We start from the raw sequence: 6,228 nt of genomic DNA, 5'->3' as shown, positions 1-6,228 counted from the left end.
AAAAAATGATAGAGATTTTTAGTCCCTTCTATCTTAGTCACATAGAAGTAATGAATTTAAGCCACTTGGTGGTGTTATTTAGGCATGATCCATCATTGCTGCTGGATTATTCAGTGGGAGTATTTTCAAAGCTAGATTAGGAATTTCAGGACATCACAGTCCATTATAGTATTAAAACACAATAGAATTGAATTTGATAGCTATTATGATTTTTTGGGGGGTTATTCAGACAGGACTCCGGAAGTAACCTCATACCCCAGTTCTTGTTAGGTAATAATCTCTATATAATTTCAGAGTATTTAAAAGTTTGAATCACATGAAGATTTTGAGGTCCTGGTTTTATTTAATGTTTAGTCATTAAATTTGGCAGACCTGTTCCTTAGCTTTCCTATTAGTACTTGAGTGTTAAAAATAAGAATAACTATCCGTTTACCTGTGAGGAGTTTCCCTTGTGGCTAGGCGTTTGGGTTGGCAATGAATACAGAGGCCTATATATACTACTCTCCTTGCCTTCCATGAAGTTAGGCTCTTTGTTGAGATGAGATTTTATTAATTTGAAAAATACTGAAGAATAGCAGGAAGTGTATATTATAGTGGATAGGGCTTTGGGTCTGGAATGAGGAAGATGAGTTTAAATACTTTCTCTAACCCTTGAGCAAATCAGTCTCAGCCTTTCCTCAATGTTTCTTCATCTGTAAAATGAAGACCATAATATATACCTTATGGTGTTGTGAAGATGAAATAGGATAATATTATATAAGATGCATTGCAAGCCTTAAAGCCCTCCTCAAATGTGAGCTAGTATTAATATTATTTTCTGGTACCAAAATGTATAGTGTAAACAATAAATGCTGTAGACATTTAGGAAGAAGAGAGATCTATGTTGCCTGAAGTTATAGAGGAAGTGAAATTTATTATGGGCCTTTGAAGAATATAATAGGATTTTAATAGGTAGAAGGAAAGAGGAATTGCATTCCAGGAAGGGAAATATTTTGTTTGAATCCGACAACCATTTTAAGAAATAATAAGTAATTATTTTGTGAAAAAGGCACTGGTCTAGGTTTTTTTGGGAGATACAAAATTCAGGTAGGACATCTTGGAATAGAATATGCAATATGGGGGCATAAATAATGCATACACTTTAATGGTTCTACAGATGATCTCATCAATATGGGGACTTCCTATAAAGCATGGAAACCCATCCTTGATTTCTTTTTCAAGGTTCTTAGAATCATAGATTTAGACTTAGAAGATCATCTAATGTAATACCTCTTAACAAAAAGAAAATTAGGAAATTGAGGCCCAAATGGTCATACCATTTTCTAGCTCCACCAACAATATGTTAATGTGCCTATCTTTCTACAACCCTACCAACATTGACTGTTGCTATTTTTTGTCTTTTTTTTTTTTTTTTTTTAATTTTCAGGGTGTACAATAAAACCTCAGGATTGTTTTGAGTTGCATTCCTCTTATTATTGCTGACTTGGAGCATTTTTTTAAATGTGGATATGAATGGTAAGGGCTAGGCAATGGGAGTTAAGTAACTTGCCCAGTTCGCATAGCTAGGTAGCATCTGAGGTCAGATTTAGACCCAGGACCTCCCATCTCTGGTCTTGGCTCTCAATCCACTGAGTCACATAGCTGCCCCTGCAGTTCTATGGGGAACTGTTTGTTCATATCCTTTGACCATTTATCTCTTGGTGAATGGCTACCAAATTACATTTTAATCCAGTTCCTGAGGAACTTAAGAGTTTTGCAGGCTGCTAGAGACCTGCTGGCTATGAGTTTGGCAACTCTGATCTAGACAGCTCCTTTTCCATTTCCATCTATTTGTTGTCCTAGTTTCATCCTTAAATATTCTCAATATAATTTGACTTACCTGTCAAGATTTGTCTCCTCAAGCATTTTGTAACATTTTTCCATTTACAGCTTCTTGCTCTTCAGAGAAAAAGAAGAATTGAAAAATAGAATGCAAGTAGTGCCTTTTATCCTGTGGTTTGAATTCTTCAAATGAACCACTATCTGGTGGCTTTTCTATCATGGAGAGGGTAAGAGCAATTTCTTTCTTGCAGAAAGTTTCATAATTTCTGCTTCATTTTTCTCCTCTGTGAGTCATTTATTGGGGAATGGCTCTTAAATCTTGCTATAAGATCAGTGAACACACTGATGTCTCTTGGATATTAGAAGTTTACCTGGTAAAAATTTTTCTCAATTGACCTTTTCCTTTTTATGTCCTAGTGGAACTAATTGCAAAAACTTTTAAATTTACATGGTCGAAATTGTTTATTTAATAATTTGTTCATTATTAGAAGAAGTGGGATATGATGGATAGTTTGCTTATACTTGCAGACAAAAAAATCTCAGACTGTTACCAACTGTGTGACTCTGAGTAAGTCACTTAACCTCTCTGAGCCTTAGTTTTCTCATCTGTAAAATAGGGATGATAATAGCACCTACTTTGCAGATTTGTTGTGAAGATCAAATGAAACCATGTGTATAAAGTGCTTCTAATAATTAAAATTATCTATGAATGTCAACTATTATGTTTTTCTTTTATGATCTTTATTTCTTATTATTTTAAGATATTATTATATCTTATTATTTGCCATGATTATTAAGATTACCTCCTTCCAGGTCCTCTAATTAAAAAAAAAAAAGATGTAACCTTTTATATTTAGAGTGCATCCATATGGAGGGAGATAGGACAGAATCAGAAATACCAGGATTCAAATCTCATATCTGATATAATCTGGCCTTGTAACCTTGACCAAGTCACTTAACCATTTAGTAGTACTAGGTTACTGTCTAAGACTCTTCAGTTCCAGACACTTGTTAGTTTACATTGGTAAAATTTTCTCACTGGCAGTTTCCAGTGAAATCAGAGGACTTAAAAAAAACACACACACACAACAAAAGCATAACTCATTTAGAATTTATTGTTGTATACGGCATAAGGACCTGGTCAATACCTGTTTTTTGCCAAATTTCTTTTCATTTTTTTTCTAGTAGTTTTTGTTGAATAAGAAATTCTTCCTAAATAGTTTAAGACCTTCAGTTTCTTAGACACTGGAATCCAGGGTCAATTATTTCTAATTTTTGGTCATCTGTTTTGTTTTACTGAAATGCTTTTCTGTTTATAACTAGTATGAAGTAGTTTTATTATTTCTTTGTCATATAGTTTGAGATCTAGAAAGAACTATGCTCCTTTTATTCCTACTTTTTTCTCATTTTTTAAAATTCCAAGACTTTGTTCATCCAAATTAATTTAATTTTTTTTTAGTTCCCTAAATGAAACCCATTGGTAGTTTCATTGAAATATCACTAAATTTGTCAACTCAAGTAGTATCATAATCATAATAGGTATCACTTATATACTGCTTTAAGGTTTGCAGAGTACTTTACAAACATCTCATTTTTATCCTTTTAACAACCTGGGAAGGTAATTATTATTATTATCTTCATTTTATGGGCAGTCATGTAGTACAGTAGAAAGAGTTCCTGGCCTGGAGATAGGGGGATTCATCTTCCTGAGTTCAAATATGACCTTAGATATATACAGGTTGTATGACGCTGGGCAAGTCACTTATCCCTATTTGCTTAGTTTTCTCATTTATAAAATGAACTGGAGAAGGAAATAGCAAACTATTTTAGTATCTTTGCCAAGAAAACCCCAAATTTCACAAATGGTTGGACATAACTGAAAAACAACTAAACAATAACAACATTTCCATTTTATAAATAAGGAAACTTTGCCTAGACATCTGCCCAAGTCAAATTATTTGCCCATCTAGTGAGTGAATATTCAAACTCAAGGCTTCCCGATTCCAGATTCAGCACTTTATCCATTTACTCTTTCTAGCTGCCACATTTTAATTTTATTAATAATACATTAGACACAACACAACCATAAGTAGTAAAAATACTACTAATTGTTTTCCTTTGTTTTTATAGAGTGTTGTGTAATAACTGACTGAATATCTTAATTCTCAGGTATTTTATGCATTTTTAATGAAATTTCTCTGTAGCTTCTTTTTATCTTTCTATATTTTTTCTTTTAAAATTTTTATTTAGAATATTTTTCCATGGTTACATGATTCATAATCCCATCCTCCCGAACTTTTTCCTCCCCCTCCCAAAGCTGACGAGCAGTTCCACTGGATTACACATGAATCATTTTTCAAAACATATTTCTATGTTATTCATATTTGCAGTAGAGTGATCCTTTAACATCAAAACCCTTATCATATCCCTACTGTACTATGTGATCAAGCATATATTTTTCTATTGCATTTCTGGTTTTACAGTTCTTTCTCTGAATGTGGATAGCGTTCTTTCTCCTAAGTTCCTCTGGATTGTCCTGGATCATTGTATTGCTGCTGGAAGAAGTCCATTACATTCTATTGTGCCATAATATATCAGTCTCTGTGTACAATGTTCTCCTGCTTCTGCTCCTTTCACTCTGCATCAATTCCTGGAGGTCTTTCCAGTTCACATGGAATTCCTCCATTTTTTTATTTCTTTCAGTACAACAATCTTCCGTCTCATCAGATACCACAGTTTATTCAGCCATTCCCCAATCTATGGACACCTCCCATTTTCCAATTTTTTTGCCGCCACAAAGAGCGCAGCTATTAATATTTTTTTACAAGTCTTTTTCCTTATTATTTCTTTGGGGTACAAACTCAGCAGGGGTATGGCTGGATCAAAGGGCAGGCATTCCTTTAAAGCCTTTTGCACATAGTTCCAAATTGTCCTCCAGAATGGTTGGACCAATTCACAACTCTACCAGCAGTGTATTAATGTCCCAGTTTTGCCACATCCCCTGCAATATTTATCTCTATCCTTTCCTTTTCCTATTGGCCAATCTGCTAAGTGTGAGGTGGTACCTCAGAGTTTTAATTTGCATTTCTCTAACCAGGAGGGATTTAGAACACTTTTTCACATGCTTATTGATAGTTTTGATTTCATCATGTGAAAACTGCCTATTCATGTCCCTTGACCATTTGTTGATTGGGGAATGGCCTGATTTTTGTAAATTTGTCTGTAGCTTCTTATTAGTTTTTATTTATTTATTTGTTTTATATAGCAGCTTGTTTAAATTAGTTTGGAGCACAGTGGATGGAGTGCCAGGCCTGGAGGAGGTCTTGGGCTCAGATATGACCTCAGACACTTTTTAGCTAGGTGATCTAGGTAAGTCACTTAACTCCACTTGCCTAGCCCTTACTACTTTTCTGCCTTTGAAGAGAGAAAGTAAAGGTTTAAAAAAAAATTAGATTGCAGTTCTCTCAATTTCATGGCTAGGGGGCAGCTGGGTAGCTCAGTGGATTGAGAGCCAGGCCTAGAGACAGGAGGGCCTAGGTTCAAATTTGACCTCAGACACTTCCCAGCTGTGTGACCCTGGGCAAGTCACTTAACCCCCATTGCCTAGCCCTTACCACTCTTCTGCCTTGAAACCAATACATAGTATTAACTCCAAGATAATAAAAAAAAAATTCATGGCTTAACTTCCCTTTTTTCCTTCTAATTTTATATTGTTTTTTATCTTTGCCCTAAAAAATTAGTAGCCTAACTATGCCCATCTGATTTGGAAATGACTTCCTGAAAAACCAGAAATTTGTCTGTTAAAATATAGTGGATTTCATTTCATTTTTTGTGATGATATTTAGTGCTTACTTTGTCCAGTGCCTCTTAGATCTATTCCTACTATATAGAATAAGGTTTCAGTATAGTCTAAAAGTCTTTCTCTTGGCTTTTTAAAAACCTAAATCTTATTTTTCTTCAATCAGCAAAACTCTGCCTTTGTACTTCCATCCCACTTCTAATTGAGAGAGGAAAAACAGACAAAACAAATTTCTGTATTTACCACATCAAAAAAAAAAAAAAAAAAGGCTCAGTCAACACACTGAGTCCTTTACCTCTCTTTCAGGAAGTGGGTCACATGTTTGATAGTAGGCAGAGATGAGGAAGGAGAGTATTCCAGGCATGGGGATAGGCAAAGAAAATGCCTACAGTTGAGAGTTGCAGTGTCTTGTTTCAGGATTGGCTGACGGAAGCCAGTACCCCTGGATTAAAGAATATGTAGTAGGGGAGAAAGGTATAAGAAGATTGGAAAGTAGGAGAAGGCAAGGTTATGAAGGGCTCTGAAAGCCAAATAAAGGATTTTTATGTCCTGGAGGCAATTGGGAGCTACGGTGTGTGTGAGCTAACATGATTGGACCTGTGCTTTAG

This window comes from Gracilinanus agilis, chromosome 2 (genome assembly GCF_016433145.1).
Source record: "Gracilinanus agilis isolate LMUSP501 chromosome 2, AgileGrace, whole genome shotgun sequence".
NCBI lineage: Eukaryota > Metazoa > Chordata > Mammalia > Didelphimorphia > Didelphidae > Gracilinanus > Gracilinanus agilis.
The sequence above is the reverse complement of the archived record's forward strand: the minus strand, read 5'-3'. Positions refer to the sequence as shown.